Raw genomic sequence first — 11,457 nt, forward strand, 5'->3', positions numbered from 1 at the left:
TGGGGGTTGAGTTATTCTACAAATGTCAATAAAAATGAGAAGTGTGAGAAACCGTAATAAAAATATTTTTTTTATCTTTAATATGAGTATGACTTTTTTATATAAAAATTAAAACAAAATTTACGTCATTGTGTCTTTTTCATCATCTTTTTTGTCTTTCAAATCATCATTGTGTGTTTTTTTAAATATTAGTAACATCGTTGTGTAATAATATTATGTAAATATAATGATAAAATAACAACAAATTATCTAATACATAAAAACGATGATGGATACATATTACACAATAACTAGAAACATAAAACAAAATGGTGAATACATATAACACAATCACCTGAAACGTAAAACACAATGGTGAATACGTACAGGCTATAACACAATGACCCGAAACGTAAAACACAATGAAAACTACATATTACACAATGACATGAACGTAATACAAGATTAACGTAATACTCTTTTTCTCAAATTAAGTGAATGCTACATGTCAATCTCGAACAAAAGACAATGAACACACGTATTACACAATGACTAAAAGACAATAATAAGAAAATACACAATGACGTAATCTTTGTTTTAATTGCTATCTTTAATATGAGCATTAACTGAAAAACATAATAACCAAAATTTAGAACATAATGCATAGATAACTCCAATTAGAAAACACAATGAATAACCAATAACACAATTATAAAACCCATTAATTTTTTTGTATATTTTTATATAATAATATAATATTCATATTAAAAAAAAAGTGTTTATTATATAATGAATTACCTTTATGACCTCCTATAGATTTCTTTTGTAACCTCTCATCAATTTTATATGAAGAATTACCTTTATAACCTCCCATCAATTTTTCCTTTAATGTTAAATCTCTGCTATTCAAATATAAGATTAATTCTTATATATTTATTATCATTTGTAATTTGACTTTACCTCTCTTTTGGGTTCCCATCATTTATCACACCGGTAGAGCATTCACTTTATAAGTGAGAGGTAGGAGGATCAAACCTCACTACCACCAACTTATATGAGAGATTTGAGGGATGACTCTGGCTTGCCAGGGTTCGAGTCATGATCTCACCCGGTTTTACCGGTTCCTCGCTGTTGTGCCGTTTGACGGGCGTGGGGGTCGGGTTTTATCCGGTGAATCCCTCAACAGGTGGACCGCTAGGGGCTCCGTCCGTCCGGACTAGTGACCGGCTCGGGCTACCTTTAACCATTGAGGGCCGCGTACGAAGTACCCGGCGTTACTTAATTGGCCGTTCAAAAAAAAAATCAGTTATCACACTAGGTCCCTATTAGTTATGACATTATTGCTTTTAGTCATGACACAATTTCTGGTGAGATGCTGCTTGCTTGCTCTGTATAGTTCAGACTCCACACCCCACATACAACAAGTGAACTTAATATTATGGTACTAGACGGTTTCATTAGCATGTTGACCGGTACTCAAGATATGCCTTCGGTTTTCCATCCATACTCGAGCACCAATCATGTTATTGTTATTTCTGTCAACGCCCTCTTATTATTCATGTGTGTTTTGCTCTTCTTCCGTAGTAACACACTGTCGAAGAAACTTACAGCCAACGCTTGTTCACAATGGCTGTCAGTTTTCTCGACGGTATTTAATGGCTGTTTAAGTTTGGTGTATTTAATTTTCGGCATATGGAGCGTTGTTGAAAACTCGTGGGACATAACGAGCCTGTCACTTGTCCTTGTCCTCCAAGGAGTTGTCTGGGTGCTAGCTTTAATTCTTGAAAGTCGACGGGTTTTACCCAAGGTCTGTTCTGTTTTGATCTTATTGTTTTCATGTTTTCTATGTTTTTCAAGCGTCTGGGATGCTAGTGTACATGGAGAAACAAGTTTGACCGAGGTGTTAAACACGTTGACTTTCCCGGGTGCGGTTTTGTTAGTTTTATGTGTTTTTATGGAAAGAAAACAAACGGATGCCGAACCTGACACGCTTTATGCACCTTTGGTAACCGAAGATGTTGTCACTCCGAAGGCGAAAGCAGGAATTCTTAGTAACATCACATTCTGGTGGCTTAATCCGCTGCTGGTAATCAGGAAAAGTAAAATTCTCGATGCCGACGATATCCCAAAATTGCAAGATGAAAATAAAGCCCAAATGTGTTATTCAACATTTATGAAAATATTGGATAAACGAAAGGCGGAGACAGAACGAAAATGTGTCGTTGGTGATCTGTCGGTTCTGTCGACTTTGTTTGTGTGGCAATCGAAGGAATTGGTGACCACGGGGATTTTTGCGCTGTTAAAGGTGTTTTCATTGGCTTCGGGCCCGTTAATTCTTAGGGCTTTTATAAAAGTTGTCCAGGGGAAACAAACATTTGATCATGAAGGTTATTATCTCACATTAGCCCTGTTTGTTTCCAAATGCTTGGAATCACTATCAGAGAGGCAGTTAAACTTTAGAAACCGAGTGACCGGGTTGCAGGTGAAGTCTATGTTATGTGCAGCCATTTATCAGAAGCAGCTACGGTTATCAAACGACGCCAGAATGAGTTACTCACCCGGTCAGATCATGAATTATGCCACAGTTGATGCTAACCGAATCGGGGAGTTTCCGTTTTGGTTTCACAAGATTTGGAGCATTGGTCTGCAAATATGTCTTGGAATATTCATAATTTATTTTTCAGTTGGAGTGGCTGCGTTTGCGGCGTTGTTGGTTATAATCTTAACCGTTTTAGGGAACATCCCGTTGGGTAAGTTGCAGCTCAAGATTCTTACAAAGCTCATGGTGGCTCAAGACCGCAGGTTGAAGGCGATAACCGAGGCAATTACAAATATGAAGGTTTTGAAGTTATATGCTTGGGAGAAACATTTTCAAAAGGCAGCTGAAAAGTGGAGAAATGAAGAGATGAGGTGGTTAGCTGCAGTTACCATGCATAGAGGACTCTGTTATATCCTGTTTTGGTCATCACCTGCAATTGTAGCAACTGTGACGTTTTATACGTGCTATTTTATAGGTATCCCGCTTGATGCTAGTAACGTGTTCACGTTTCTGGCAACGATACGGATCATTCAAGAGCCGATTAGGCAAATTGCTGATGTGGTAGCCGTGTTTATTGAAGCGAGGGTCGCGTTAACGCGCATTATTAAGTTTTTGGAGGCACCCGAGCTGCGGAAGGAACAAAGGAATAATGTAAGCGTAGGGCATGGATCGGTATTCATGAAAGCAGAAGTGGTTTCATGGAATGATGACAGTTCAAAACCGACTCTAACCGATGTAAATGTTGAAATTTCGGCTTGTGAAAAGGTGGCTATATGTGGGGAGGTCGGGTCAGGTAAATCGACTCTTATATCTGCTATTCTGTGAGAGGTTCCAAACATTAAAGGCGAAGTAAGTCTGTTACTTATATGGTAAATGATGTTAGTTCTATTAAAAAAACATGCATGTTTCATGTTGTTTATAGCAGTCTTGTTTGTTATGTTCAGATTGAAGTTAATGGAAAAGTGGCATATGTTTCACAAACTGCGTGGATCCAAACAGGGACTGTTCGAGATAATATTCTGTTCGGGTCGGTAATGGATGATGAAAAGTATGAAGAAGTGGTTAAGAAATGCTCACTTGTGAAGGATATTGAGATGTTTCCATTTGGAGATCAAACTATTATAGGAGAAAGAGGTGTGAATCTGAGTGGTGGACAGAAGCAACGAGTTCAGCTTGCACGGGCGTTATATCAAGATGCAGATATATACCTTCTGGATGACCCATTTAGCGCGGTTGATGCCCATACAGCAGCCAGTTTGTTCAAAGTAATCATCATTCGTATGACTCATTTCTTCTGTGATATAAATATTTTGGAAAATCACCAAAATAGTCAGTTTGACCAGAGCGCGGAGTATGTCATAACAATTTTTAATTTTGGCGTGACTGATAAAGTTAATTTGGTCAAACTGGCTATTTTGGTAATTATTATATATAACAAATAGAAAGTTTGGTGCGGCAAGTGCCTTATTGGGCCATTTGGCGGCACCGAACTGGTCCACAAAGTTTGTTTTTGTTTCTTTAGTTCATCATCATAACGAATGTCATGAAAACCGAACGAACAACAATATTTTTTGTGTTTTTTTTGTTTTTGTTCCGGGATCGACAATGATCGGCTTTTGCCAACGCTCGTGTTTTACCAATTGGCGTCACCCTATTGGTCCACCTCAACTTTAATTCTTTTTTGTTTTATACTTGGTTTTAATTCCGGTACAATAACACACGTTACCGAAACCGACCAAATTCGCGTCGACTTACCGGCTCAATGCTTAGGGCCGACAACGTTTGGGTTTTACCACCGTCCAAGGTTTGCTAACGTGCCAGGTAAAAAACTAGTATTCTCTAAATATAAACTGTTAGCATGTTTTATTCGTAGGATTACATTATGGAAGCACTATCAAGCAAGACGGTGTTACTTGTAACTCACCAAGTCGATTTCTTGCCTGCTTTTGATGACATCTTGGTGAGCTAATGAGCTATTCACAAACTAACTAGACGTTTTGCATTTTTTATAAACTAAACCGTATAAATGCTTGTAATTACGTTCACAGCTAATGGCAGATGGAAAGATTGTGCAAACAGGAACTTATGCTAAACTGCTTGAGTCATGTAAAGAGTTCCAAAGCTTAGTTATTGCACTTAGTAATACTTCTGGCTCGGATAATCTATCGGCTAATGGTCCTCAACAACGATCTAAATCCCCAAATCAAGAAATAGAAAATGTTTACACGAGAGAACAGATGGTAGGAGAACAACTGATAAAAGAAGAAGAACGAGAAGCAGGGGATACGGGCCTCAAGCCATACAAACAATATCTTAGCCAGAGAAGTGGTCAAAGGAACGGTTACTTCTACTACTCTCTGTCGGTTTTGTCACATTTCTCATACATAATTGGAATGTTCTTGCAAAATCTGTGGTTGGCTAGTGAAGTGAAGAGTTATAAGGATGACGAGTCAACCATGTTACTAGTATACATGGTCATGGCTTTTTTGATGACGTTCTTCTTATTTGGTAGATCTTATTATGTGGTTAATCTTGGAACTAATGCATCTATAGCAGTTTTCTCCAAGTTAATAACTTCTCTTTTCAGAGCACCAATGTCATTCTATGACTCCACGCCCGTAGGAAGGATAATCAGTCGGGTATGTCTTGTTACGTAACTATGTAAGCTAATGCTCAAGTGAAGTACAAGAAACTTATGAATCTAATTGTTGTAGGTTTCGTCTGAACTGAGTATTGTAGACATTGATTTGGCAACGAAGTTCACGATTGGAACAGGATCAACGATGAACACATACTTTAGCTTCGCGGTCTTGGCATTCTTAACTTGGCCTATATTGTTTGTGATAATTCCCACGGTTTATGTAACGATACTTCTACAAGTAAGATTATTATAGTGTTACCAATGTTACATGTATGGAAAGCTGTGTTGTTTGCTAATATAATATGTGATCCTCATCTCATTTTTTATTCTTCAGAATTTTTACTATGCTTCTGCAAAGGAGTTGATGAGGTTAGATGGCATGAGTAAGTCTTTAGTTGCAAGTCATCTAGCACAATCAATTGCTGGAGTTGTTACCATAAGAGCTTTTGGAGAAGAAGACCGTTTCTTTTCAGAGCATTTGAACCTTATTGATGGCAACGCGAGTCCATTCTTTCATAGCTTTTCAGCAAACGAGTGGTTGATTCAACGTCTAGAAATGCTATGCGCAATTGTCGTTTCTAGCTCTGCCTTAGCCCTAACTTTGTTCCCCTTCGATGCTTCAGCCTCGGGTTAGTGGCATTAAATATATTCCTTTATTGCTTTAGCCTCTGGTTAGTCTAAGAAAATATGTATGTTTTTCTAACATGTGTTGTAATCATAGGATACATTGGAATGGCTCTTTCGTACGGTCTATCATTGAATATTGTCCTTGTTATCTCCGTTCAATACCAGTGCCAACTATCAAATCTGATAGTTTCAGTTGAAAGATTGGATCAGTACATGCATATTCGTAGTGAAGCCTCGGAATCATAGAAAACAACCGCCCGCCAGAAAACTGGCCAAGTATTGGCCGAGTTGTCATCGACAATCTTAAAGTATGTAAGGTTTTTAACTTTATTTACGTGCATAATATTCAAGAGTTACAGACCATTTGGTTATGTGTGTGTTGCAGATCAGATATCAACCAAACTCCCCCTTGGTTCTTCATGGAATTAGTTGTCTGTTTGAAGGAGGGCACAAGATTGGAATTGTGGGTAGAACGGGCAGTGGGAAAACGACTTTGATTAGTGCTTTGTTTAGGTTAGTTGAACCTACGGACGGAAAAATAGTTATAGATGATATAGATATCACTTCAATTGGACTTCATGATCTTAGATCAAGTTTTGGAATCATCCCACAAGAACCAACATTATTTAGTGGTTCCATTCGTTACAATATCGATCCCCTATCCGAGCACACTGATAACGAAATTTGGCAGGTGAAGTTTTACAAGTTATATAATATAGACGGTAAATGAATGCTAACTTTTACTGTTCACTAGGTTCTTAAAAAATGCCAACTTAGAGAGGCCATTGGAGATAAAAAGGAGGGATTGAACTCGCTAGGTACGGAATTTGACTCATTAAGTTTTGATTTCACTAGTGTTACATGACATAAGTATATAACAATATTAATACAGTTGTGCAAGATGGTTCAAACTGGAGCCTGGGACAAAGACAACTATTATGTTTAGGAAGAGCACTTTTGAAGAGATGAAAGATATTGGTGCTCGATGAAGCCACCGCGTCAATCGATAATGCAACGGACACCATTATACAGAAAACTATTCGGGAAGAGTTTAACGATTGCACTGTGATAACAGTTGCCCACAGGATACCAACTGTTGTAGATTGCACTATGGTACTTGTTATGAAGGACGGTAAGTCCAAGTTCTTTCCTATCATGCACAATACTTGGTTTGGCAAACCGGATGGTTCAATGACGGGTTACAACAACTTCTAAGAAAAAATGAGTTCTTGTAAAAATAGGCTATTTTAAAAAGTATAACTTGGATGTGACTCAATGGTAGAGCACTCACTTTATTAGTAATAGGTAGGGGGTTCAAACCTCACTATCACCAATTTATATCGGAGATATGAGGGATGACCCTGGGTTCGAGTCCTGATCTCACCCGGTTTTACCGGCTCCTCGCTGTGGTGCCGTTTGGCGGGCGTGGGGGGGTCGGGGTTTATCCGGGGAATCCCTCAATAGGTGAACCGCCGGACTCGTGGCCGGCTCGGGCTACCTTTAGCCAATGGGGACCGCGTACGGAGTACCCAACGTTACTTAGTTGGTTGTTCCAAAAAAAAACAAGGTCTACCAAAAATGAAGTCAGGTTAAAATTGAAACCGATGCACATGTAAACCAGTAAGGCTGTCGTTTGAAAATATTAGGGATCATACTTTTTGAATGTTTGAACTTTTTTTTTCTTTTTTACTATAAATGAACCATTGCTTTCACGAAAACTACTAATCACTCCGAAAATAAACCTCGTACTTTACAGGAAAGGTGATGGAATATGACAAGCCAATGAATTTGGTGAACGAGCCAACTTCTTTATTCGCACAACTTGTTAACGAATACTGGTCGCAACATAATATTGGAAGTTAATCTTGAAACGGGTGATAGAGAAAGTTGAAGGTCAAAGATTCAAAAAGTATGACTCCATAATGTGTCAAGTTTTAATTTAGTATTGTTTTTGGTTTATGATATGGTCTAGTATTTGGTAAGTTTATTTTAGTAGTTTATTTACCTTGGATGCTAAGTTAGGGTTGAGTCAAAAAGAAAAAAAGGGTCTATTGATATAGTTGATGCTTTAGTATGAGTATGTAAGTTTCTTTTTTATTAATAAAAATGTCGAACAAATTTTGCTAATCTCTCTTGTTCATCAATAATTTCTTGTATTAATTTGTGATATTGACCAACAGCTGGTATCAGAACATAGGCTCGAATCAAGAAGGCATGTAATCGGTTGGGATGAAGAAGAAAGCGTTGAAGGAAGCAAGTGATCAAAACAACAAGAAGGTGAGGTGTCGATGGTTGTTTGCAATTAACTGAAGTATGTGAAACTTAATTAATTAGGATAAAAGCAAGAAGGTGATTAAGCATGGTGTTTTGTGAGATAAAATCACCACTTGGATTTGAATTAATAAAGAACGATGGAAGGAATGTAGACACAAAAGAAAGAAAGGAAGAAACAAAGAAAGAAAGGAAGAAACAAAGAAAGAAAGAAGGTAGAGAAAGAAAGAAGAAAAAGGTGGAAAGAAAAGAAGGAAAGATCTTATCAAGAAAGAAAGAGATCTAAAGAACAAAAAGAAAGCATGTTAGGAGACAAAGGAGTTGGACCGGTTTGTGAGCAAGGTAATGTGTCTCTACAATGACTGAAACAAACTACACCATTTGTGCAATTCTTATGGAGCAAATCTTGAAGGTTTATGGTCTTTGCGTTACGGTGAAGAAGAAGAAGAAGAAGATTGCAACACAAGTTGCACTATACCTGAGTGCAAAAGAAGCAGACCATGTTCAGAAAGCACGTTTATCAACGCTAAGGAACGAGCTAGAGATGCTGAAGATGTATTGATGCTATGTTATGCCTTTTGAAGAAATTGTGGGGAGGATTAAGACCTTTGAGGAACATCTCAAAGCCCTCTATGAACTAGAAGAGAATGATTAAAGTAAGCTACTACTAGGAAGTTCTAGTAATCAAGGGTTGATGATCCTGAAAGTTGTCACAGCCCGCGATCCCTATACCCCGGGAGGGGAGCCGTGAACGTTGAGTGGTGATATAGGTGTTTATTAAAATAAATTTGCAGCGAAATATTTCATCACAACCGTAGTTAGAAAAAAATGATCAGAGTTATAAAAATACCATGATTCTTATTTCATAAACAGGGAAATAAAACCCATTTTTCATACAAATATAAGTTTTATAGGGTTAAACCCTAATTTACAAAACATGTTTCTTTATTCTGGTGACAAGCCACTTATTTAAGCTGGAAACCCACAGACATCATTCCTTTGTCTCTAACAAGTCACCTGAAACATGTTAAAAAATATTTGATTAGAAAGAAATACCGGTGAGAATATTCACATATAAATGACACATTTTACAGTTATAGTATTAAGATGTTTTTACATCTGTCACTCATACAAATTACCGAAAGGTACTTGTCACTCGAATGTATCTATGAATGTGGTCATATTACTTATTGACTAACACTTGTCCAATAAGTAACGTGTAATAGCCCTGTAGGCAAGTCTTGTAAAAAAAACCCCATAATACCAGTAGTAATCATCCAGTAAGTCTACAGAGGCTTAATCATTGTAATGTACTTTAAAACAGTTTGAAAATACTTTGAAAGCATTATCCATCATGAGTTTAATATGTTTGAAAATTATCATAACGGTATTTGGAAAAGCAATTGCCTCACGAAAATGTACAAAGACTCGAATGTCTCACCTTGTAAGTTTATAATTTAACGAGCACTTCTTGGTGTTAAACACCTAGGTTAAACACAATGTAGCATATTTAAATTAGTATAAACCCAATAATTATAACGATAATCACGAGATTAGAAACTTTACATGATGACACAATGTCTTACCTTGCACAGGCAGAGCTTTCGGATTCGTGTTATAAAAGTTTCTTATCGATCGGAGAGGGTATCGTTACACCACGTGGCAGGCTACGTGTCACTGTTGCGTGACTACCACGTCGTGTAGCGTGAAAGACTACTTCGCGTAGCGCGAAGGACAAAAGAAATGGATAACTGATGGTACTTTGCATAGCGCGAAGAACCTGAGTTCGTTTCTTCGCGTAGCACGAAGGAACAAGTTTTCAAAAACAATAAGTGCAAAGTGCGCCATCAAAGCGCCACATTGCACCCATCGCACTTCTCCCGAGCCCGTGCCCATGCCTGTGCGCGTCGGGTGCTTCGCACCATCTGATAGGACCACTAGGTGCATGCTAGGCATAAAAGTATATTAATATGGAAACTCATCTTCTTATAAGAGCTTTCAAATTTATCTTACTTTCCATGTGGGACAAAACTCACTTTAATATTTATACCAAGGTGTAGGCGGTGACAATCGGAAAAAAATAGCAACTAATGTAACCGTGATTACGTAATAAAATAATTATATAAATAAAAGTATCTTTGTTTGAAGTCCAAATTGTAAATTTATGAGAAATATATTACTAAATGTTCGAAAAAGTTTAAATTTGTCGCGTAGCGAACACTACGTGTGACACTCGTTAATTCCAGGTTAACTCCGTTAATTCAAACTGAAGATCACACGAACTGTAACGCATATCTCATTACATTTAAATTAGGGTTTAAATGACACATGATAATCATTGCACAAGTAGTCTTTCGGAGTTTCACCGAAACACACACGAGTCGACTCAAACCGTTGGTGAACAAACAATAAATATTATAAACAAGTACTTGGTATAATACGTATTATTATGTTGTGATAATATATGTTATGTGACTATGTGCTTGCATGTGTAACACTCTATTGTGGATGAAAAAGTCTAGTTTGTGCTAGAATTAAAATAAATGAAAGTTGAGGGGGCAAGTTGTAACATGTAGATTAATTAATTAATATATAAACAGTTATTATCATAAAACCCTAACTTTCTCCCTCCCTCCCTCTCTTGGTCGATGGCAGCCACCCATCCCCTCTCTTGATCGATCGAACCCACACACAGATACATACAAGGTGTTACAAGTTATTTTGAAGATCCAAGAGGCTAACTAGGTAAATTAAACACTATATCTAATCTATTCTACCAATTAATTGCATGATTAAACATGATGATCATAAACCCTAATTGTTAAACATGTTGATTATTGATATGCTAGCGTTGTATGCATGATTGTTAGTTCATAGGTTAATAGTTTGTTGAGTTTTTGATGAAAACTGATGCTGGACAGATTCATAATCTTATGTTAAAACGACTGTAACTTGATGTTAATGATGTGTTTGGAAGTGATTATTGATTCTATGATGTAGTAGGTCGAGTCTAGTTTCTAAAGAGTCTGAGTTTGTAATTTTTGGACGTGTGGAAGTTAGTTTTTGTTAATTTACAAATCTGTTGTGCGAGTCTGTTTCGGGAGGCCTGCTGGTAGGCTGTTTTGCGATTAGTGTATCTCACAAACAACAAGACCAATTGAGTTGATTCCACTTCTGGAAGTTAATATTTTGAGTTAGGAATCTAACCCATTTGGCCTTGCATTAATTGGATTAGCCATGCAACATTCTGTTGCGCATGATAATGATTGTTGTGTGCTTACTGTGTTGTTTTCATCATTGTGAGAAAAAACCGTATGTGGTAAAAATATAATAAAAATATTTTTAGAAACCTAACTCACGTATGCTTCTGTGATGATTTTTGGTGATTTAATTTACATGT

The 11,457-nt window shown here is 37.3% G+C and overlaps 1 pseudogene across 1 annotated transcript; it reads left to right on the top strand.

Moving 5' to 3' along the window:
* Positions 1–1,383: 1,383 nt before the first annotated feature.
* On the top strand, positions 1,384–7,913 carry LOC143537648 (ABC transporter C family member 10-like; annotated as a pseudogene). The gene is made up of 11 exons (XR_013136097.1): positions 1,384–3,367; positions 3,463–3,783; positions 4,392–4,478; positions 4,567–5,157; positions 5,233–5,397; positions 5,494–5,788; positions 5,881–6,094; positions 6,172–6,477; positions 6,541–6,604; positions 6,679–6,918; positions 7,543–7,913. The product of XR_013136097.1 is annotated as an ABC transporter C family member 10-like (transcript).
* Positions 7,914–11,457: the final 3,544 nt, after the last annotated feature.

Source organism: Bidens hawaiensis, unplaced genomic scaffold, assembly GCF_021521415.1.
Source record: "Bidens hawaiensis isolate Kalapana, Puna unplaced genomic scaffold, B.hawaiensis_p1.1 tig00011271_1, whole genome shotgun sequence".
In the NCBI taxonomy this organism is placed as follows: domain Eukaryota; kingdom Viridiplantae; phylum Streptophyta; class Magnoliopsida; order Asterales; family Asteraceae; genus Bidens; species Bidens hawaiensis.